At 47.1% G+C, this 24626-nt stretch overlaps 1 long non-coding RNA gene across 1 annotated transcript in view; it reads left to right on the top strand.

The window, feature by feature from the left end:
* The window catches only part of LOC139361127 (uncharacterized), a 71907-nt gene that overhangs the window by 26269 nt on the left and 21012 nt on the right, over positions 1 to 24626 (top strand). The window lies entirely within an intron of this gene.

The raw sequence follows: 24626 nt of genomic DNA, 5'->3' as shown, positions 1-24626 counted from the left end.
ACCCTTCTTAATCTTGTTTTCATGTCTTTGTTTTAACAGGTTTCTTGGCATCTTCTCCCTTATCCAGAAGTGAGGGTGAATGCCAAGTTATTCACAGGAGTCAAGAGACCACACACAGCCCAAAGTGACATTTGTTTCCCTGAAATGATTTGTGTGTGTTCACCTTAAAATGCAACTCAGTAAAACAGGTATGTTTTGAGGAATGACTTTAAATTACCCAGGTAAAAATGTGACAGTTCAATTTCATCCAGTCTGTGCAGGTGTCCATAATCCCTTCTGTGGTTGCGTGTGAGTTTATGTGACTTGTGGTTATTTTTGAAGAAAGAAAATCTGTTGTTGCTGAGGACTTCAGATGGTGCGCTGGGATTGTGTGGGGCGGACATCGGGGGCTTCAGTGTGTGGCTTCCTTGAAGAGGTTCAAATTAAGGCTGAGCGTCCCTACTCCAAAATGCTCTGAAACAAACATTCCGAGCTCCCTCATGACACTCGAAGGAAATGCTCTTCGGAGCACTTTGGATTTCAGGCTGGGGATGCTCAACCAGAAAGTGAAATATTGCAAGACCCTTCTTGTCCCAGGAGCTTGGATGAGGACATGTGGCCTGTGCCGGGCAACCCTGGCGTGCGTGGCAGCCTGGGCTCCCTGGACTGGTTTTGTAGGAGCCACAGAAGGAAAGAGGCTCAAAGTGGCCATGCCTGACTCCTGAGAAGGGCGGACCAGAAGGGGGTGGGCACGGAGGGCAGCAGTGGAGTCCCCAGCGTCTGGAGCTCCTGTCCCTGTTGGAGCTGAGAGCCTCCTTTAGTTGTGGCCTCTGCCCTGTCAGCAGCCACTGAGGCCTGGAGGGGAGCTGGGGGCTGAGGGAGGAGGAAGGATGATAGGCCTGCTTCTGGAGAGGGCCGGCATCAGCCTGTGCTAGCCTCGTGTGCTACTCCTGCATCCAGGGTGCACGGATTCCTCGTGGCGCAGCAGTTCCCGGGGTGCACAGCGCTCTTGTGTGCAGTAACAGCTTTGTCTCCAACCCTTGGAGGCAAGTTACCTTTTATTCCCCCACAGTGAAAAGAGGTAGGAAATCTTATAGAAATGCATTTGCTGGAATGTCTATTTTCCGATAAAACATCGTACGCTTAGGCTAAATTTGAAAGTGTCTCCTAGTGAGTCTCGTGTGTAGAGTAAGAACAGTTCACGCATATCTTAAAGCAGGTAGATCTAGGAACACAGAGCATCCCGATGCTAGGATGGAGTTTTCCACTAACTCTGGGAATGGAATCTGTAGAGCCTCGGGTGCTTTTGCACCATGAGGTTAGCCAGGTTAGCGAGGGTGCACTCACAGCCCCGCCTGTGCCGCATCCCTTCTGCTAGAGCGTCTGCTGGGGCCTGCGTGAGTCGCCTGAGCATTGCTGTTACCTTTTTCACTTGAGCCTTTTTACCGAATACTAGGATAAACTTGACCTCACATACTTTGTGGGGAGAGAGAGAAAAGTATATCTGGGACCTCTGTAATTACATGTTGGAAAATAGATTTGGGCAAAATATTTCTGCGTATGCGTGCTTGGTGGGCATGGGGTTCCCTGCCGCACCCTGAGGCGGCACGTTCGCACATTTTGATTTAATCTTGAGCCTATGGCAACAAAACTGTAGAAGCTGGCTATGACTTACTTTCTAAAATCTAGAAATAAACATACACTTGGAATCATAATCTATTGGACTTCTTTGTAAAACCTGATTTGAGCGATCACTTTTGCTTTGTATAAACAATTTCATTTTTTTATTTAACGTGGCGTAGAATGAATGGAACAAATATTCAAACTCAAATTTAAAAATGAAGAATTGTTACCATTTTGTTTTTGTATCAACATATTGCTTCACCAAGTTTCTTATTATAATAGTTATACTTTCTCTGAATGTGGCACAATTGTTATAGAATTAAGAAAAAGATTGGGCATGCTGACTTATGCTTGTAATGGCAGCTCTTTGGGATGCCAAGGCAGGAGGATCACTTGAGGCCAAGGAGTTCAAGACCAGCCTGGACAACATAGCAAGACCCCATCTCTATAACAATCTCTATAACAGAAAAATTAGCTGAGTGTGGTGGTGCATGCCTGTGGTCCCTGCTACTCTGGAGGCTGAGGTGGGAAGATCACTTAAGGCTACAGTGAGCTGCGATTGCTCCACTGTACTCCAGTCTTGGCGACACAGCCAAGACCCTGTCTCAGAAAGAAAAAAAAAAAATCCAGAAATATCATTTTCTTTTTTAATCATCCCAAAAGAGAAATCGGTTTTTTCTAAGAATGTCAAGAGTAACTGATAAGATTCTTTCCTTGCATTGTTTCTCCTTTTCAAGTATTTAGAGTATTCTGTCCACATGGTCTCTCGTCATCTCGTTACAAATCAGCAGGTGTCTTCGAGGTTAGTGGTGTTTCTCTGTGTTGCACCTTGGAGAACAGCCATCATGAGACCTCTTACCATGATCGTGCACATTGTAGTCCCAATTAAAATCCTCTGTAGAGCGCCTGTGCTGCTTATTAGAGCAGAACTTCGGTTGTGCTAAAACGTGCATTCAGCTAATGGTTTTAAGTTCATATCTGAGATGATGTTGTATAATTCATTAAGCATATGGGATCAGTAATGATAGAAGATAATTCTGGCTGATGTCATTTAGAGGATATTTTTCACATCAAGTTAAAACTTCCTTCGTGATAGTCATTTTGGGATTCATTTAAATATGTGGTTTATTTCATAGCTCAAATTTTGATTAGTCATTTCATAACATAGGATTTTGAAAGCAGATTTGGCAAAACCTTTCTAACAAAATGTTTGCTTATGATGTCCCAGGGAACAGCACTCAGAATTGCTGGTAACTGTGGTACATTTTTAAGGCTGATGATAGAAGTCACTTGAACAGTAAGGGCTTCTTCGTGAGGCAGATGGGGTTTTGAACCCTGACCCTCCTGATACGCCAGCCCTGACCCTGGCCTTCTCTCCTCTCCTCTCCTCTCCACTGGGAGATGAGAAGGTGCCAGCATCCACCTCACAGGCCGTCCTGAGAACCTGGGACTACGGGCTTGTGTTCCTCTTGCAGGTGGCGCAGTTGTGAGGGCTTGACGATATATACACTGCAGGCTGCCAGTGTCGGGATAATCCAGTTTTAGTTAAAAGGTGGGATTTGCTTTGCTCCCGTGCGGACCAGGTGCAGTGCTGCTGTTGCAGCAGGTGTGCGGATCCTCTTGGGTGGTCAGGTGGACAAGGAGTCACTGATTCCGATTCCCAGGGTTAGATGTGAGGGAACCATGGACCTCATGTGTTCAGAGGGAAGGGGAGTAAAAAGCTTCCCTTGTAATTCCAGAACTGTCTGTCCCAGGAATGCCAAACCACTGGCTTTCACTTGATGCTGTCGTAGGTGGCACTGTATGGAAATGAGGACTCATGTTCCGCATACCTGGGCCAGTACCCGTCTCCCTCCAGGGCCGTGGCCGAGCCCTCCTGATTTCGCTGGGTTTCCAGCCTGGGGATCTGTAAGCCCAGTGACGTCTCCGGTCTCAGCCCCCGCTCCCCTTGGGGACAGGAGGTGGCTTCAGGAGACTGGTGATGAATGCCTGAATGAAGCCGACTTGTGACTGCAGTTCTAAGGGCCTCCCTGGGTGTTAGATGTCAGTAAATGAGACCTGTGTGTCGATCTCATGTGATGAAACAGTGGGAGAAACCAAAGCTTGTGGAGTCTGCAGGTTCTGGACTGGGGGGTGTGTGCACCTGTGTACTTGGTGAGGGGTGTGATGTCTGGAATGAGTGTGCACGTGTGTCACGATTGTGCGTGTGTGGTGAGTGTATTTAGCAGGTGTGGGTGGAGTGAGCATGTTCATGTGTGTCGTATTTGAGGGTGTGTGTGGAGCGTGTACACGCATCACATTTGGTGAGTGTATTTGAGGGTGTGTATGGAGTGCATACATGTGTTTGTATAGTATTGGGTGAAGGGGTGGCGTGTGTGGAGTAAGCATGCACACGTGTGTGCTGTGTGTGGGGTTTCTACCTGGTCCTCCCCTGAGCCTGCTCCTGGGCCCTGCTGTCCTGGCAGCTTTACAGTTTGGTGTGTCTTTGATTCTGGAAGATTCTGGAACCAGATTCTGAAGCTGTGATCACAAACTTGCAGCCCTGGAGGACGCCGGCCCGTGGAGCTGGCATGAGGGTCTCTGTGCTGGCCTCTCCCTGGGCTCTGTGCACAGCAGAGCGTGTCTGATGATTGAGCTGTGCGGGTCTGTGGCTCCCCAGCCTCGAGTCAGCCCTCAATTCTGTCCCGCCTCTGTTTTTCTTGCTGAGGGGCTCCGAGAAGCAGTGCCTGGGATGACGTTTTCACCCTGGGGTTGCTTCGCCAGCTGCCCAGGTGCTGGCTGCCTGAGCCCTGCTGCCGTCCTGGGTGGACGGGGCTGGCGCGGGGACATCCCTGAGCACCTGTGGGGGAGGCAGGTTTAGGAAGTGCCAGAGGTGAGTGGTTTCCTTCCAGACTTGATTTTCTGGAAAGTTCTGGGCCTCATATTTTTCCCTAAGGGAAGTTAGAAACTGAGTTTCTCTTTAGGGGAACGTCTTTGCAGCGTCTGTTTGAATGTTCTCCAGGTGTGGAATACTCAGGGCCGTGTGTGTTTGGGAACATCCGTGTCCTGAGCGAATTCAGTAGGGAATGGAGAGAGGCCTCCTGTCAGCTTGGCCTCTGTTTTGAGTTTGTGAGGGTTGACGGCTGCTGGTATGCCAGGGAGAGTAAAACACTGGGCGCCGTGGGATGGGAATGTTCGCTCTGACAAGGTCAGTGGGAAAGTGTCTAAACAAACGTTGCTGTTCTCCTGGCTCCTCGGGGTCGAGCTTGTTTTGTGGTGTTGAGGGAAAGCTACCCTTGTTCCTGTTCCTCACCATTTGAATGGTGTCCAGGGCCTGTTCCGCTGGAGAGGTGATGCTCATGAGTGGGGGTCAGGTCACAGGCTGCGAGGTGATTTGGAATCTGTCAGCTGATTTCCTAAAAACACAGGTGCCTGGTAAAGATGTTCCTGATTAGCTAAAACATTTCAACAGGATGTGATAGCTGGTGGTGGTTCAAAGACTATCACAATTTTCCTGTTACTTTTTAAATGCCTGTTGAATAGGGGAAGATTCACATATTTTTCTTTTCCTGTCTGCATACTTGATATTTCGTTTTTTGTTTTATATGTGGGTGTGCAGTTAACTGGATTTAGAAGCAGTCTCAGCCCTGGGGAGACTTCAGGGCAGCCTCAGTCAGTGATGAAGGGAGGCAGGGATTGGGGGTCTACCTCCTTCATAGGATGGACACCAAGGGCCAGAGGTCAGCAATCTCAGTGAGGTCACAAAGACGGGCACACCCAGCACCCTCGCCCCTGTGCCTCTCCTTCACGTTTGCCTCTGCTCAAAGCTGCTCTCCTAGGTCATCACGGGTGATCTCTTGGCGTGTGCTTGGTTCTTGCAGAAGTGGTGTCTGGCTGTGGTCAGTGTGGGCCCTCAGGACTTCCATGTTTTTGGCTCACATCAATACTGGGCAGTGGTGTTCGTTTGTTTTGGAGTGGTAGATCGGGTGGATTTTGGCTTTGCCAACTCATTTAATATCTGTTTCTCCTGTTTCTGTATCAGGTGTTCTCTATTTGGTTAGAAGGGGGATGAAGGTGGTGGAACTGCTTCCAGCTGTTGAGCGCCTGCTAAGAGCTGTTTGGCGTGCACAGATCCATTTCGGCACAATCTCAAGAGCAGTCCTGGGCGGTGCAGAAAGCAAGGCGCAGGCGAGGCTGTGTCGGACACAGGAGGGCCCTGACCTGTGTGCTTTCGGCCTCTGAGCCACCCCTCTCCTGACTGCTTACAAAGCTGTATCGATAATGAAATCTGCGCATTGAAAATTCGCTAGAGGAATGCCATTTCCAGGGATCTTACTGTGGACCTTCTGTAAAGGTTTGCTGTAGAATAATGAATTGCCTTTTAATGCAGGTACCAAACAGGCTCCCTGGGATAACTCATTCCATACAAACTTTTTAAAGTAATGTTCCCAACCAGCTGTCCTATACATTCTTTCTACTAAGAGGTGCTCCTCTCCTGTGCGCTTTAGTGATATCCTGTGTTTGCTTTGCATGTGCTTGGATTTTCAGAAGAAACCGTGTTTGCAGATACACTTGGAGTACAACATTCCTCTTCCTATTAGTATAGATGCTCCATTGGAGGAGATATTCTCATGCATTTGTGTGTTTTGTGGTGAATAAAAGTAGTCACTGGCTTTTGCAAACCTAGAAGATGCCCAAAAGTTGATACATGTGAAAATATGCGGCCACTGCCATAAATCCCCTTGTATGATGTGTGGCAAAGTGGTCTGTGTGTTCTGTCTGTGGAGAAAATTAGTCTTCCCTATTTTCCCAAGAGGTAACACTTGAATAGACACCAAAAATTGTCTTATTTGAAAATGATACCTTCTTTCCATTGTTATGAGACTATGTCATAGGAACTCACACATGTAATTGTTTTCTCCAGTTAGAACTTCCAGGTTTTGTCATAGTCCCTTTGTGTCATTACAGTGTCTGGTTCCACTTTATTTAAAGTAGGAAGAGACCAGCCATGTGGCCTCACTGGTGCTACCCAAGCACAGGGTCTCATAAGGGCATGAACACTTGGTTTGAAGACACGCTGTTCTTCCTGATAGAAACCCTATCATGCCATTCTTTAGTCTCCTGCGGGGTTTCTTCCACCCTAAATGCACCCAGTTTCTGTTGGTTTTCAGTTTATTTGTATTTTCTGAGACAGGCTCTTGCTCTGTCACCCAGACTGGCATGCAGTGGCGTAATCCCGGCTCACTGCAGCCTGGACCTCCCTGGCTCAGGCGATCCTCCCACCTCAGTCGCCCGAGCAGCTGGGACCTCAGGCGCGCACCAGCGTGCCTGGCTAATTTTCTTTTCTTTGTTGTAGGGATGGGGTCTTGTTATGTTGCCCAGGTGTGGCTCTGTTTTCTGTTGAGTGTACAGTGGGTTTTTATGGAGAACCTCTGTATTTGGGTTGGGTGTGTGGCATCCTGCTCAGGAAGCTGCCCTCAGGCTTCCTTCCTGCCCAGCAGGGTCACGAGTGATGTCTCCACCTGGGCTGGTGTGTGTGCTGGCCAGTAGGGCTTAGTCCTGGACTGCAGACTGGTACTGGTCCATGGTCTGTTAGGAACCGGGGTTATAGCAGGAGGTGAGTGGTGGGCAAAGTGAGCATGTCCGCTTGAGCTCTGCCTCCTCTTGGATCAGCGGCAGCATTAGATCCTCCTAGATGCTGGGACCCTCTCGTAAGCTGCGTGTTCTCCTAGGTGCTGGGGTCCAATCATAAGCTGTGTGTTTTCATAGGCGTTGGGGCCCTATTGTAAACTGGATGTGAGGGATCTCGGAGGTTCTCCTTATGAGGATCCAATGCCTGACCTGAGGTGGGACAGTTGCATTTCAAAACCACCCCCCAGAAAAATTGTCTTCCACGAAACCCATCCCTGGTGCCAAAAAGGCTGGGGGACAGCTGGCCTAACGCGTGGATGATGTCAGTAGATTTTTGGACTCGGGCCGCAGTTGGAGAGGATTAGATTTTGAAAGGTGGGGGATCGAAGGCTTCTAAAGGGCAGGTTTTCATCTCCAGTGGGGCCTGGGCAGAACTGGGTAGAACTGACCCAGAACCTGATGATTAGTCAGGCTAGCTCACTGCCTGCATCCTGTGTATGCAGCCTTGCTGTTTATTCAATTGTCTCGTCGTGTGGTGGATTCCATCCACAGCCTCAGAGTAGTGGAACCCATTACTTCAAGGCTGACCTGATTTAACTTTATCAAAAAAAATTAAAATCACTGAGTATAAATCTTCCAGACACCCGTATCCTTTTTTTTTTTCCCCAGAGGCTTTTAAATATTGCAACTTAAAAATCTTCAAAAATAACTTGAAAAGAAAACCTCTAAGTACATTTTTGATGAGCGTCCTTGACAGCTTTAATATGTGAAGTAAATTCCCTTGACTTCTGTATTCCTAGAAACTCGTTCATATTTGCAGAAGACTTTGTATTTTGTCAACAGTGGCCACTGTTTTGTGACCATCATACCTGTCGTCTCATTTAGAAAGTTGGATGTGGATGTATTAACTTCTCAGACATACAAACACATGGGCTGTTTGTTTTTGGTTTTGATTTTTTTTTGTTCCCCCCACCCCCGAGCTGAATTCAAGAAAGGGAAACAAGTAGACTAGAGTAAGTACCAGAAAGCGTCTAAGTGGCTGGGTGGGGGATCCTACTACGGTGTTGGATTGTGTTCTGCCAGACATTGCTCCTCAAAAAGCTGACCCTGAAAGGGCTGGCATTGCCCTCACTCTGGGACATTCGTCTGTCTCACCAGAAAATGAAGAATCTGCCAGAGTACCGTGAGTCAAATTCAGTCAAAACTCAATTAAATAAAAGAGGCTTTGTCTCAAAGGCCAAAACATGAGGACACACTTCTAATTTTTAAGGAGCGCTTCATCGTGAGTCAGTCCTGACGTGTACTGCATTAGGAAACCTCTGAACTTCCACGGTCAGGCCCAGAGCTCTGAGGGAAAGTGGTTGTGCCCTTCCCACTGTTTCTGTCACTAGTTTTATTCATTAATTTCCTTAAAACCCTTTTTGTATGAGTTCTATTATAGTTTGGAAAAAAATTCACATAGGTAGAACTGGAAGCGTTTCCGCAGTGTTAATACTCATGACCCGTTCTGGGTCTCGGTATATGTGTACTGTATAAATGTACATGTGTGTATGTGGTGTATGCATACTAAGTGTATTTCACTGCATGTATTGACAGTGTATAGGTATGTACACTACATATGTCCTACACACGTACATGCTGTAGGCATGCATGTACACGTGTATGTGTGTAACTGGGCACTATGGTTATATGCACACTACTTGGACACTTATCTGTTCTGCATGTGTACATACATGCATGTGTTTAATGCCATATACATACCTGTGTACGTACACCATGTGGTTATGTGCACATTATTTGTACACATGTATATATACATATGTGCACACAAGCATGCATGTACACTACGCACACTAAAGTTCTGGATATGTACACACTAATACATATACATGCTGCATATGTATGTACACTGTTGCATATGTGTATACCTTAGACTTTATACGTTAGTGTACTGATGTACAGTGTATACATGTGCATATCTGTACACTGTGCATGTGTATGCGTGCTGTAGTGCACCTACATACATTGGATAAGAATGTACGCTATATGGACGTGTATACATATAGCAAATAGCATACCTGTGTACACACGGATGTGCATGTGTGTGCCATATGCATGTACATACAGGTTATAGTATATCTGTGTATACTTTTTACATATAGATGTGTGTACATGCTATGCATGTGCATACATGTTAGCATACCTACGTACACATGCTATATGGATAGGGATGTGTGTATGCTCTATGCTTGCACACGTAGTGAACTCTTGTACACTATACATATGTGGATGTGTACACTATGCAGGTACACTACATGGATCTGGATGTGTGTGCACTCTGTACGCATGTAGTGCACTTATGTACACCATACGTATTGGGATGTGTGTACGCTCTCTGCATGTACACGTGGTACAGTGTACCATATACGTATACTATGTAAGTGTAAATGTGTGTGCGTTCTATGGCACCAGGAATAGGGCTCCCGCAGGGATCCAAGAACGCACCATCTCGCTGGCACCAGAGTGTAGGATGAAAACAGTTGTTTGTTGCAACCGAGTTGAAATTTGGCAGGTTCCTATACCCTTGGTAACGATTAAGGAACAATCACTTCATTGATGTGTGTGTTCCTGAAATCACAAACAGCTCTGTGAGGTGTGTCTCATTCCCAGATGAGAGAGGGAACCGAAACAACAATGACTCGGTCACTGAAGTGAGGTAGAATGAACATAGCAGCTGTCTAGCTTTCCATATTATAACTTTGTCAGCAGCTCACTGAGAAATCGCCACTCATCAGGAAATGTGTCCATTTTCTACTGTTCTTTATTCGTGGCATATTTACTGCCTTGTGTTATTCCTCACGATGTAGCAAAATCCCTTCTAGAGTTGTGAATATAAACAGTTCATGAGAAATGTAGTATATTCTTTGTTAACATTGAAAATGATATGTAAGTTCATCTTCAGGTACTGTTTGGAAGGATGAGAAAGAAGATATTTAGGACAAAAGAATAGAGAGCTTTCAAGTATACAGGGAAAATAAGGGCTTAGTGCAAAATATTTCCAAATTTGGAATTTGGGAATAATAAATCTCACATCTAAGATGGTAGGTAGTTTTTTGGGTTTTTAACATTAGTACTTGGTTTTCCATGCCTTTGGGAATGTTCCTCCTGATGGAGGACTGCAAGAATAATCTGATTTTTCAGAACAGAAGGGACAGTCTGTCTCTAAAGGTAAATTCCAGGTTCTACCATAGACAAATAGAAATTGCTGCCAATTTTCTGTAAGGTTCTTCAGTTCTTTCCTCTTCTGTGGTTAAAAAACCATCTCTGGGGCTGGGTGCGGTGGCTCACGCCTGTAATCCCAGCACTTTGGGAGACTGAGGTGGGTGGATCACGAGGTCAGGAGATCAAGACCATCCTGGCTAACACGGTGAAACCCAGTCTCTACTAAAAATACAAAAAACTAGCCGGGTGTGGTGGCGGGCGCCCGTAGTTCCAGCTACTCGGGAGGCTGAGGCAGGAGAATGGCGTGAACCCGGGAGGCGGAGCTTGCAGTGAGCTGAGATCACGCCACTGCACTCCAGCCTGGGCGACAGAGCGTGACTCCATCTCAAAAAAAAAAAAAAAAAAAAAAAAACCATCTCTGGGTTTAGTCTCAGCCAAGTTCCTCTTATCAGGTTGCCTTACATTTCTCACAGCTGTTGAGAGTTTTCATTTGTAGTTAACTTGTTGAAAGCAAAAGCTTGTACTAGTTAGATCTGAGCACCTTGAAGACAAGGCTTTGTTTTATATTTTTAATGAGCAGCAGGGTGATGGCAGGGCTAGGGCCCTTCATCCCATCATGCGTTCCCCTGAGCTTTCAGAGTTCTCACTGCGTGCTGAGTGTGGTGTTGGCTGTTTAGGGTTTAAATAGGAATACGAGGCTCTGCGACTTGGTACGCTCTTACCTCCTTCATAGAGAGCTTGGTGACAGCTTAGCATGATAAAGTATACACAACAGGTGTGCACACTCTTACGGCCCCACTGAAAGGGTATTGATTTAAACGTGACTAATTTCTCATGTTTATATTTGCCTTTATTCCTAGTTACGGTCCTGATACTTTTTCTTCCTTTACCATCTTGCTAATCGCTAGTGAATTAGTGATAAACTATATTTATGTGTCCTCTAAATCTAGCGACTTAATTGCAGGTCATTCTTCTTATACCATCTGTCAGTGCTATGTCAGGATGGCTCAGTTTTACGTTGTCAAAGGATTAACTACGGCAGGATGCAGCCTTTCTGGAACTTGCTCTCTTATGAAATATCGGCACTTTTTTTTTGTTATACGTGAGGTGTACTCAAATATAAACATTCTGAGCTCTGTTAGGATACACAAGATTGTAATGAAGTAAACAACAACTTGATCAAGTATCAGCTAACGAATTTTATATTTTAAGTACATGGAACGTGGACCTTGGCAATCAGTTTTCATCTTGACCTTTCACGTTTTTGCTAGAATCTTGCTCTGTCATCCAGGCTGGAAGGGTGGAGCACAGTAGTACGATCTCCGTTCACTGCAACCTCTACCTCCCAGGTTCAAGCGATTCTTATGTCTCAGCCTCCCTAGTAGCTGGGGTTACAGGGTGTGTGCCACCATGCCCGGATAATTTATTTTTAGTAGAGGTGGAGTTTTGCCATGTTGGCCAGGCTGGTCTCCAACTCCTGACCTCAAGAGATCCACCCACCTCAGCTTTCCAAAGTGCTGGGATTACAGGTCTGAGCCACCATCCCTGGCCTGACCTTCTGTTCTAATATTGGTTATTCAGTCTCGATGATAGCGCCTGGTTGTATTAAATTGGGGTAGAATGCACAATTGAAATGAATTTGGTTGTGTATGTACGTGCTGACTTAGCGTTCATGGCAGCACTGTGAGTTGGGCATTGTTCCTGAAGGAAGGCCAGATGGGTAAGTCGGGGCTTCGATACGGGACTTGTGGGCAGTCACTGCTGTCCCATGGCTGAGATCAGGCCTGTCTGACGCCTGTACCCCGAACTCTTCTTAACACACGAACCAAGCAGTTGTCAAGAGTCAGTGCTTGAGTGTGATGTGGCCCGTGGTGTTTGCCTCACAGCGTGACTTTGGCTCGGGGTAACAGGGCAACATCTCCCTCCCTCTTGCGGCTGCCTGGGAGTCCCAGGAGAACCCACTGATACCGTTTATAAATGCCGGACATCGAACCTTCTGCTTGGTACCAGCACATCTGGAATCGGACAGCGCGGTTAGATTCTCAGCCAGCAAACCCGTACAGGAGTGTGTGAACTCTGCGTTTGCTTGTCCCGGACAAAGGTGAATTCCTGGTCACTACTGGATGACAACAGGTGTGGCCTCAGGAGCAGCATGGAGACGGGCACTCTGGTGCAGGAAAAGCATCTGCATGAGGGGTGGGGAACGTGACAGACGAGCTCAGCTCTTACCGTGGGGTGGGGGGGGTGTGGGTAAGACCAGATTTTCTCATTGTTGCCCCTTTCTGAAAAGGACCCTGAATTGACTTCTCTGTGGCTCCTCGTGCCTCCTTGTCAGGTTGGAGGAGACTGCGCCTCTGGCTCAGGCTCTGCTTGCAGTGAGACGGAAGCCGCTGTTGCTTGCCCTGCGCTCCCTGTGACGTCCTCTGTGCGTTCTCCTCCAGGAACAGTTCTGCTGAGCAAGCTTGGACTCTGCTCCCTTCTGCTCTTGGATTTCATGTCTGGAAGGCTTTTCTTCTTTCCTGGTTTTTGATGATGCTGTGCTATGTTTTTGCAAGGATCACACGTACCCATAGCCGGGAGAAGCCCCTTTGCAACTTTAACATCTTGACGCTCTCAAGCAGAGCTTGCTATCGAAGTTGACAGACTCCTGGGTTTTTGTTTTGGCAGAAACTGAATGTCAGTCCTAGGACAGCTTCAGCACACTTGATCCTAGCTCTCCTCTCTCACTGCTCCCCTCGTGTGTGGCAGAAATCATATGCCCTGAAGTTTACCAGTCCCTTCATTTGAAAATCAGTTAATGTATGCGATCCTCATGAGAATTTTACTTTTTATAAAAGCAATCACAAAGACTGGGTTTTGTGAAACCAGTGTTTTATGTGCGTATTATAATTGCACTCACAATAAGCTTTGTCTTCTAAATATTCCATGTTTCAGATTAGCACTGGAATCATGCCCTGGAGTGAGTAGTTTCGCTTTTCCGCTTTTATTTTTGGCTAAGGTAAAGTTGAGAACGTTGTGATATTAGGTGTAGTGAGCCCTTTTAGTTCCTTCTATGTCTGTTTTCCTTTAAGCCAAAAGCAGCAGACTGATACCAGTTTGTGAGCACCAGGCATCTCCCGGGCCTTTCCTGGGTCTTCCCTCCGCTGTCTCGTGGACAGAGCAGTCACTCATGGAAGGTGAACCTGAGAATCCCTGTGTGGAATTAAGTAAATGTCATAGCTCTCTTCTGTGATGAACTGAATCATATTAGGCCCAGTAAATTGTAACAGCAGGCTTTGCACATACAAAGCATTGAACACCAGGACAGGTAACCAGGCTGTGACGCTTCTGGTCCTGCCCAAGACCTCCAGTATCACAGCGCATTTAACATACTGACAGCATTGAGTGTTTGAAAACATTGTGTATGTACCATGTCCGTGATTTTCGAGGGCCTGGATAACACCTTTGTGGGTATCGCAGTCTTTATCAATGGGAGCTTAAGGTTAGTACTGTGGCAGACTGTATTAAAGAATCAAGGTCTCTTGAGTATGTTTCAGTTTTCCCATGAAGAAGAAAGATGTTAGCTGTTCTTTCCCGGACTGTGGCTATCCGAGTGCCCCAGCACAGTCACTCACACGTTTACCTCATTTCCATTTAACCGGGCTGGGCTTGGGCCAGAGTACTTCGGTTGTCAAATGTCATATGAGGCTGACGAACTGTCTTCTGCTTCATCGTTAGCATATGGAAATACTGTTTTCCAAAGCATACTCTACTTTATCACTTGGGTTTATATAAAATAATGGAACCGTTACTTTAACTGTGCAGTTTCCTATGCTTGGTTATTTAATTGTGGAAAGATAACGGTGTTATTTTGCTAAAATCTGTGCTAGGAATTGTGCCAGATCTTTGTGAAATGCCCAGTTTACTAGCTTAAGGTATAGATCTTTGTATGAAAAGAAAAAGCCTATTGCTAAAAGGAGCGTTGTCTTTATCGATGCAAAAAGCTTTAAACTTATTGGCCGTGTAGTCAGTAAAATGCATCAGACTGTGGCGAAAATTGAGAAAACATTGAAGTTCTAAAATCTGCTATGCAGTTTTCTTCAACTCCCTTGCAAGATACTTAATTTGAATAAAAGACAGAATAAAGTGTTCCCATTGAGGAAAGTTGGCAGGAGAATGTGTTCGGAACCTGAGCAGTCCTGCCATGCTCGTCTGTGATGTGGTGGTGTTCATGGTATCACTTTTACAGAACTTTAAGAATGCTGCTTCTGCGAATAAAAATACATTTTATTCTTAGCATTTCAGTTTTGAGATGTGTAAAACGTGTTAATGGTTTCTTTCCCTTACAGAATTTGCTTGTTGTTCTTTTTTTTTTTTTTCTAAATGTCTACAAGACTCTGAAGCACATTAATCACTTAAAAAGAAAAGAAAAGAAAAAAAAAAAAAAGGCGGGGCGTGATGGCTCACGCCTGTAATCCCAGTGCTTTGGGAGGCCAAGGCAGGCTGATTGTTTGAGCCCGGGAGCTTGAGACCCAGGAAACCAGCCTGGGCAACCTGGTGAAATCCCATCTCTACTGAAAACACACAAATTAGCTCAATGTGATGGCTGCACACCTGTAGTTCCAGCTACTCCAGAGGCTGAAGAGAATCACTTGAGCCTGGGACGTGGACCTTGCAGTGAGTGGAGATCACCCCCCTGCTGTCAAGCCTTGTTGACAGAGTTGCGATCCTGTCTGAAAAACAGCAACAATAATAACTTATGGGTGGAACTGCTCGGCTGCTCTCTGTCTAGAGTAGAATAAATCCAATTACATTTTTGTCTTTTATTAGCATTGAAATTTTCTAAATCATCTCTTTGTTTTCATTACATTGTAGCAATATATTGCTGCTTAGAGTCTGGAACAAGTAGGTTTCTCTTGATCAGGTTCTTACTGAATTGCTAAAACTTAGAATGATTTTTCCCCACCTTGAATGTGACTTACAGAACTTTGCCTTTTGAGGTGATGTGCTGCATTTGACAGCAGACCCAGGAACACCCAAAGAATTCACTTATGGGCTAAAATGTATATGCTTTGTAGTGTTTCCCTCCTAAAATGAAAACGGTACCTCTCATTTGTGGGTCGATGATGCTATTTGCTGAAAACTTGTTAAATTTTACTTTGTTTTGAGACGGAGTCTTGCCCTGTTGCCCAGGCTGGAGTGCAGTGGCATGATCTCAGCTCACTGCAAACTCCGCCTCCCGGCTTCACGCCATTCTCCTGCCTCAGGCTCCCGAGTAGCTGGGACTACAGGTGCCCGCCACCATGCCTGGCTAATTTTTTGTATTTTTAGTAGACACGAGTGTTTCACCGTGTTAGCCAGGATGGTCTCGATTGCCTGACCTTGTGATCCGCCTGCCTCATCCTCCCAAAGTGCTAGGATTACAAGTGTGAGCCGCCGCACCTAGCCGAAAACATGTTTGTTTACTGCCTCAGTCCTCAGTTGGGTAGCCCTGTTCTTGGTAGGACATTCAGGGAGTGTGGGGACATTTTGAGTCTTGAAAGGCGCCCTCTGCGAGATGGGAATTTTCCAGCTGCTTATTTAGGGAATCCTGCCAGCTGTCATTGACTGGAGAGCGCAGTTTCCTGGCTGCCCTGGTCTTTGAGGGGAGTGAGACTGAGGGGTCATTTTCCCACCTGGACCAACGTGTTTATTAAACCTGGCTTGTGGATCATTTGGATCTTGTTATGAAGGAAAAACCACATCTGTGTCTTTCAGATGAGTGGGAGTCATGGTAAAAAAAAAATTTTTTTTTTTTTGGCTACTATGGAGAAGTTTTGTCCTTGTGACCTGTGAGTACAGTCACGGGAGAGCAGAATGTTCACGGTGTGGGTGCTAACAGTGTACATACAGAGTCACGTTCTTCACAAGAGAAAAATATTTTTCTCATTACAACCTCGGTAAGAAGCTGGCAGTACTCTTGTTTTTGGAGGGGTGTGAAGGGAATATTGAGAAAGTATCAACGTTAGACTCGCCCACTCTGCAAATTCTGTACCAGCTGGAGTGAGGCCCCCGTGATGGAAAGATGCAACCCTCTGCCCAGAAGGAGGTGAATTTTGGTGGCGCTCAGGATGCGCGGTTCATCTCTATATAAAGGCAGAGCGTGAAACGCCGTGGAGGCTGAGAGAAGAGATGTGGTTAGCAAGTATGAGTGAGACATTTGGGGCTTGTTAGCACCTGACGTGTGTGCAGCAAGCTTTGCCATGTGCACGTGTGTGATCCTTAGAACACTGGCGTGTGGAGCCGTGAGGCTATCGAGGGCCCCAGCTCCCGGCAGGCTGAGGAGTTCCCTGTTACCACCAGGATAACTGTGATTGAAGGCTGTCGCTCAATCCCCAGTCCTGGAAGGGGCTCCTTTCAGAGAGGAAAACACCCCTAGAGCCTCTGGCAGAATTCGGTGATTTTTATTATTATGTTACTTAGATTTCACAAACATGAAACCAAGAACATATTTCAGAATGCTTATGGTTCTTTTGTAACCATGGAAAGAAAGTAATTTGCAGTCGATGGACAGTTTGCAGAAGCCGAACTGCCTACATCATGAACACGGCGCTCTCCCTACCGCCCTGGGCCTTGCTCCGGTTTGCTGGGGAGGCTTTGCAGGGCCTCTTGGCTGGGATACCTCTCCCATGTTGCTGCCCCTGGTCACAGCCATACTGCTGGGCACCTGCACCGTGAGGACACTGAGTGGACATGGAGCCATGGGGCAGCAGTTGGTCATGAGGTGGCATCCACATGGTCTGAAACAGGTTTCTGTTCATTAAGAATGATCATTGCAATAAAAACATGGAGTGAAAGAAAACCCTCTACTGACCTGAGAATGTGTCAGCTGAGTTGGATGGGGAAGTGCAGTGAGGAAGGTAAGGGCTGAAAGGAAATGAGGGAGGGAGAGGAAAGGAGAGAAGAGAAGCGAAAGCGGGAGGGAGGATGGGAGTGAAGAGGGAGATGGAGGAGAAGGAAGAGAGGGCGGTGGGCAGGAGCCTGGGAAATGAGCCCCAGAACCGGTTCCTGACCCTCGTGGGTGCGTCAGAGCTGATCTTCCAGGAGAGGCGGCCCGGGAAGGCTGCCCCTTAGGAAGTGAGTGCCGGGGGGAGCTGATTTTTTGGCGCTCAGTGGGGCTGTTGCTGACCTGAGATGCAGTTGACAGTTATCCCGAAGAGGTAAGAGGTCGTCTGCACAGCCACCATTTGCCGTCAGGTTGGAGAGAGAAGTGCTCGTCCCCATGAGTTCTTTCTATTGTGGATTTTCCCCAGTTTAGCTGAGCAGCCTGTCAGTGGAAATGTCAGGGATTACTAACATGTCTCCATTCTACAGAGCAGTCGGCCAGCTTCCGATCCTGTCGTTGTCGGGGGCACCACTCCCGACCTGTCATTAGGCCATTGCCGGCCCAGCGTGGGAGATGCAGCCTGAGGCGCTGGGAAGCCTGTGGGGCTCTTGCTGCCGGGGCTCTGATGGGAGTCATGCACTGAAAGAATGATGTCCCTTGAGCAGAGCCTGGCGAGGAGGGGGTGCTGCTGTTGCTGCAGTACATGGAATTTCAATGACAAATGAAATGCCCTTTTAATTATGACCAGAGCTCTATGCTCTGCGTTTCTTCAATGGAAATGTGCTGAAATGAATTTGCTGTTAATCGGTTGCCTCATGCAAGACAGTGTGCTTGGGAGCAAACTAGCATGTGGACTTACCTACAGAACTTCTTTCTCTCAACAGACTATAATCAGTTGGATGGTGCTACACAGGAATACGTGAGAATTCATGTGAGAAAGGTGATAGGTGCAGATCTGTGTGACCAGCAGGTGTGGGGGGAGGTTTGAGAAAAGCTTTTGGCTGAAGTGGTGTCAGGTGCAGGTGCTGAAGTGTGATGTCTGGCTGGATGGAAGAGCACATGCCTCTAGGCTGCAGGAAACAGATAAAGGAGGAGGTGGGCACACGTGGGTCGTGTCTTAGGAATGGTAGCAATTCAGGCAGACCCAGGATCAGGCTCCCACGGGGGAGGAGTGGACTTTAGGACCCAGGGAGCATGGGGTGGGGGTCATGCCCAGGCTGCTGCAGGGCTTGCTGCTGTGTCAGTAGGGCCCTGTGCTTGGCCTCTTTAAAACTGTTTCCTGATCCATAAAATGGGCACTACAAAATCCACCTTGTGACACTGAAGTTTAAATGAGATGATCTACATGGTGCCTTCCTTCCCTTTCTGACATCATAGGCTCACAGCTATGGTGGCAGTGACAGGCTGGATGGAATGCTGGAGCCACTTTGTGTCTGGTGAAGCCACATGGATTTGTGCAGTGCTTGTGACTGTCTCTGAAAGCCTTTGGTCATGGCAGTGGCAGCCTCGAGTGGCTCTTGGCATATTTCAGTCTGTAGAGTGCAAGGTTGACTGGAGCTCCGAGGCCATTGATACTATCCAGGGGTGAGCTGATGGGACCCTAAAACTTGGGGGAAGGTCGAGAGGAGTTGGCCGCCAGAAGTATTGTAGATTTCTGGCTTCAAGAACTTGTTGACTTATGGACACAGGAAGGTAAACCCAGATGCCTCCAAAATTTTAAGTCCAGAAGAAAGGTGGGAGGGTACAATTGTTGACTAGGTCATGGTTGCCCTGTCCCTTTCTTTCTGACCATCGTTTCTCCTCCCTCCCCTTGCCTTTGTGGGCAGGAGGGCCTGAGTCTGTAGAGTGGTCTGTTTCATGGTGATGATGGCCGATTATTACCCTGCAGTAAGAAGTCTCTCCACTTTATTTTGCAGCAGTAGTTAAATAAATTTAAGGAATAATGGTGAAGTGGAATTTGTTTTGTTTTTGCCTTTTTTTTTTTTTTTGAAGTATGATTTATGTGAATGTTCTTCCCAATTTCACTGATCACTTTGAGAGGCCAAAACATGCTTTGGTTTGTTATTTTGTGTTTGACTTTGAGCTAGTTTATTTTCTCACAGAATTACATTCCTTATTTGGGCTTTTACAAAACTGAAACACAGGATGGTGCATCTCCATTGAGGGTTGTTCTGAAGTGTGACTTTTCTTGGCATGCTTGAGAATCAGTGACATTATTTTATAGAAACACTTTGTAACTGACAACAAAGCTTTAGAAGCTGTTGTAATGGGCAAGGTAGGCAACGTGTTATGCTTTGTGGGTCACAGAATTCTCTGCATATTTTTCTTTTGTTAAAACTTCAAAGTGTAAAAACCACTTGTGGTTCCCTGGCCAAGGCTGGTTCGGGGATCATGGTTTGCAGACCCTTGACAGCACCTTACCTGAAAGCTGATCTCCCTGCTCAATGAAGTGAGTAGGAGCCCACCTCATTGGTTCAGCTAGAAAGATGCTGCCCTCATGCTGGAATTTGCTTCAAACAAACTTGAAAGTTCTGGCACCGCTGCTCATTTCCGTACTGTTGCAGGTCATCTAAAATACGGAGGGTGCCTTGGCGTTTTGATTTTGTTACTCCTCTTTATCGGTTCTGAGATGGCTTATCGAGGGTTAGACATTTTCAGAAATGATCAGGCAGAGCCGCAGCCATCTTGCAGATCAAGTGAGGTTTTTTCTGAAAGTTTGTTACAGGCTTAAATTTCTGATCCCTTTCCATCCACTGATCTTGTATGATTGGTTTCTTTTTGTTCCCATTTGGGTCTATGAAACTTGTTGAACAGCGTCTCCCCACCACGGTAGAACTTTAGCTCTGATTTCATGCATGAATAGGTATCCTCACTTCTCATTTGCGATGAGAAAGTGCTGCAGGTCCTGCATGGCTTCCGTCTCTTCCCTGCACACGGATGGATGTGAGAGTTATTTGAGGTGTGTGAACTTGCTACCCTTAGAGCCTCCAGGTTCACTCCCCTGGACCACACTCCTCCCTCCTGGTTCACACCCCTGGAATGTACTCCTCCCTCCTCCCCTGGACTGCACTCCCCCCTCCTGGTTCACTCCCCTGGACTGTACTCCTCCCTCCTGGTTCACTCCCCTGCGCCGCCACCCCTGCCTCCTGGTTCACTCCCCTGGGCCCCCACTCCTCCCTCTTGGAGCTCAGTAGTTTCTGCTGTGCTTGTGCCAGCATGATAAGGCTGAGTGGCAGCTCCAGGGCTGTGGCAGCTCACACAGCTGTGACGTTAGTGCAGAGAACCGCGGGGATGCAGCTGCCCTTGCTGTGACGCTTTGAGTGTTGTAGTCGGGGTGGGAAGCTGGGTGGGACGTGGATGTCCCAGGGTGGGACAGGAGCCTCCCCTCAGCCTCTGTCAAACACTTCTCAGCCAGGTGTGGTGGCTCATGCCTGTAATCCCAGCGCTTTAGGAGGCCGGGGCAGGCGGATCACCTGAGGTCAGGAGTTGGAGACCATCTTGGCCAACATGGTAAGACCCTGTCTCAACTAAAAATTAGCCGGGTGAGGTGGTACCCACCTATAGTCCCAGCTACTCTGGAGGCTGAGGCAGGGGAGGATCCCTTGAACCTGGGAGGTGGAGGCTGTAGTGAGCAGAGATCACACCACTGCATTCCAGCCTGGATGACAGCAAGACTCTGTCACAGAAAAACAAAATGAAACTTCTCTATATCATGCTCACAGCTTGTAAGCAGAGGAGAGAATGTTTGTTTGGCAGAAATATTCAGATTTAGGAAGTCTTTTCTGATTAAGAGAATCAACAACTCAGTTAATCCTCTGCCAACTTTCAGTCGTGTTGTGGCTGGGAACAGGAGTGGCTGTTAAAACAGGTGCCTGTCTTTGGGAGGCCGAGGCGGGTAGATTACAAGACCCAGGAGCTGGAGAGCAGCCTGACCAACATGGTGAAACCTCATCTCTACTAAAAATATAAAAGCTAGCTGGGTGTGGTGGCGTGCACCTGTAATCCCAGCTATTCAGGAGGCTGAGGCAGGAGAATTGCTTGAATCTTGGGAGGTGGAGGTTGCAGAGAGCTCAGTCAGGGGTGGGTGCCGGCTCCCGCAGATAGAAGAGCCAAGTGTCCTGCAGGAGGCCAACGTGTGCACTGGGAGTTTCCAGGTGCGTGTCCTGTTACACGGCCCAGAGGTTCTTGACAAGGCTCAGTGCACCAGGCACACAGTGGACTGTTGGTGCCTGATCCAACGAGGGAGTGAGTGAGGGCCGAGACAGAGGTGCGGGGATGCACGGGACAGTGTACAGTCAGGTGGAGAGTCATGCTGTGGGGTCCGGAAGAGACGGGTTCGAGAATAAATGGGACGGGGGTACATTTAGGTGGAGAGTCATGCTGCTGTGGTCTGGGAAATGTGTTTTTCCTTCTATCTGAGAAGGTGGACCTGAGCATTTCTGTGCTTTGGCATTTAATCTGTGCACTATCCTCCACGGGGTGCGTATCTCTGTGGTAGAGGACACCCCGGGCACAGTGGATGTCAGCGGCCGTGGCTGGACTCAGGGTCCATGAAAGTTGCGTGATCGAACGTGTTTGGCACATTCTCAGCTCCTGCCCAGGTGCCTCCCAAGCATCGGGTGTTGTGGCTCCCCACAGCCTTCCCATCTGCGTGTAGCATGACCACCACCTTCCTACCATGTGTTTGTCCTACCACGGATGCCGTGTCTAACGGACGCTGTGCTCTCCAGCTACTTTCCTATAATCAAAAGCCTTGACTTTGCCTGTGTTTCAGAGACGACAGGGTATTAATCTTTCATGATTGCTCTGAGGATTTCCAAAAGCAAATGCATCTTACAGGATGCAAGATAGTGGAGACAGTAATTACAGATGACTTTTCTCAGTCTTTTGATTGTGGTAAAGTTATATAGCACGTGAACCATTTTTAAGTGTATGGTTTGGGGGCATTAAGTGTGTTCACACTGTCATGCCGCGATCACCACCATCCATCTCCAGAGCTTCCTGGTCTCCCCATGCTTGAAACTCGGTCTACCGAACACTAGCTCTCCTCCTGCTGCAGCTCTGGTGAGCACCACAGATTGCTTGCAAAAGAGGCTTTTTCAGTAAGAGAAGGGGCGAGGAGAAGAGCTCTCAAAACTCTTGAGATTTGAGGAAGTGTTTTAGGTTTTGCTCTCTGGTTCCCAGTGTAAAGGAGCTATTGAAGACGTGGGAAGGCGAAGGTCTGTGATCTCAGGAAGTGCTGGGCTGGGCAGCTTTCCCGCTGTGATGGGGGCACTTGCCCTCAAACCCTCCTGAGATAATCGTGTGAGGATGGTGCTGTATTGTGACAGCTCTGAACTTGGTCTCCTCCAACGTTGCCAAGTACATAAGCTTTGGTGGTTGCCGTCTAGTGTCTGCAAGAGACCTAGAAATGGAACATTGTTGACTTTAGAACACACTCATTCTTATAACACTCTACCTGTTCTCATCAATAGGAAATATACTGTGTCCTTTTTTTTTTCTCTTTAATATTCTGTGTTGCAGTAGCAGCAGTTGCAGCGGACGCTACTTCTGGTTCATGGTTATTGCCAAACACAAGCTTCTGGAAACCGTGTGAAAAATGAAGGGGGAAAGTGGTTTTCTACATAAGTCTTTTTTGAACATCTTGTTTTTTTCTGGAATATTTGTTGTGGTGTAAAACGTTTTCAATTTAGGGGATTGTAACGTGTTTTATACTGGTTAGCTTTGAAACCCCATGTTTCTGCATGTCATGGGGTTGCTTTATCCTGTTATTCTATGATATAGCTGGTTTTCAAAACTATTGGTTATTTCACTTTAAAAACCAAAGCAGCTTAGAGTATGAGTGTGATTCCCATAAGAATTTAATTGTAAAATTGATTCGTGTTCAATAAACTTACTGGAATGACTCGTTAGATCAGTGGAAGAAAAGATGATAAGAACATGTCAAGTCTCTGGGCCAGGAAGGACTTGCAAATAATACACGTGATACACAGGAATTTCTTAACAAAAGATTAGATTTGGTACATAACTGTTTAAAATCTCTGTTTTCTATTATAGCCATTCCACAGTGCCCACGGGGGTGGGCTGCAGGACTGCCTATGGACACCAAGGTCTGTGGGCGCTCAGGTCCCTGGTATAAAAGGCATCGTGTTTACATATGACATACACACATCCTCCCGCAGACTTTCAGTCATGTCAGGGTTGCTCGTAACACCTATACCATGGACATGCCATGTGAGTAGTAGTTAAACGATATTGCTTAATGAATAATAGTCTGAATGCTTAGTACAGACACCTTAAAAAAGTATTCTTGGTCTATGTTTGGTTGAATCCACAGGCCTGGAACTCGGGGATAGAGTACAAACTCTAGAAGCAAAATGAACAAATAAAGATCTTGAGGTCAGCAGTGACGGGTGTGGGATCACACTGAATCTCGTGTGTTTTGCTGTCTGTGTCACTACAGAGTGTAAACGGGGATCATTTTTAGCTTTAAAGTAAAATAGGTAACAGGAAACACTATGGAATGGGCACGAAGGCGCGCCCCTCATTACCACATGTTACAGCCAAGCCCCTGCCTCCTGGGGAAGAATCTGTTCTGTGGGGAGACTAGATGTTGATGATTTCTGGACATGTGAAGGGAAATGCCCTCCGAGAAGCGTGGCTTTGGCTGGAGCACGTCAGATGAGAGTTAGCGTGGTGTGGAGTTGCCACAGTGCCCCTCACACCTGCTGCTTCCCTCCTCTCCTCACCCCTGGCCCTGGCTCTGGCTCTGGCTCTGGCTCTTACCAAGGGAGGAAAGTTCAGCTCCAGCTGAACCCCACACAGGGCTGTGGGTCTCTAGGGTAGGTGCTGCCTTCTCCTGAACAGGCTGTGGCAGAGGAGGGTCTGGCTGTACTTGAACTGTGAGCGATGCTCTCAGAGATCCAGCATCTTGCAAACCCAGGTGCTGAAGGTCCCTTCACTGTCCTGCAGGGAGAGGGGTCTGTTCCTGCTTCCCCTCAACCTGAGCTGACTTCTTGTCTGTTCTGTACACCTCGCTCTTAAGAGCAGTTATTGTTAAAAATAATCATCCAGCAGACAAATACCATAAGGTGACAGCCTGGGAGGGTAGATGGGGCTGGAAGGTGGTTTCCTGAATAACAGGGTTCAGGTTCCTGTTTTGGCGTCACTCAACCCAAGGCCCCCAGGCAATTGAAATATTGTTAGCAAAACACCCATGTTGTATCTGAGATTTTTTTTTAAAGGAATGGGCGCAAACTTCTAACAGGGACCTGCCAGAAGAGAAGGATTTCTTCTCTGCAAAGCGAAGGTCAGGGCTGATTGGCATTTGCCACCTGGGACTAGCAGG

Source organism: Macaca nemestrina (assembly GCF_043159975.1).
Source record: "Macaca nemestrina isolate mMacNem1 chromosome 10 unlocalized genomic scaffold, mMacNem.hap1 SUPER_10_unloc_2, whole genome shotgun sequence".
NCBI classification, from domain to species: domain Eukaryota; kingdom Metazoa; phylum Chordata; class Mammalia; order Primates; family Cercopithecidae; genus Macaca; species Macaca nemestrina.
Note: the sequence above shows the minus strand (reverse complement) of the source record. Positions and strands in the feature narration are given on the sequence as shown.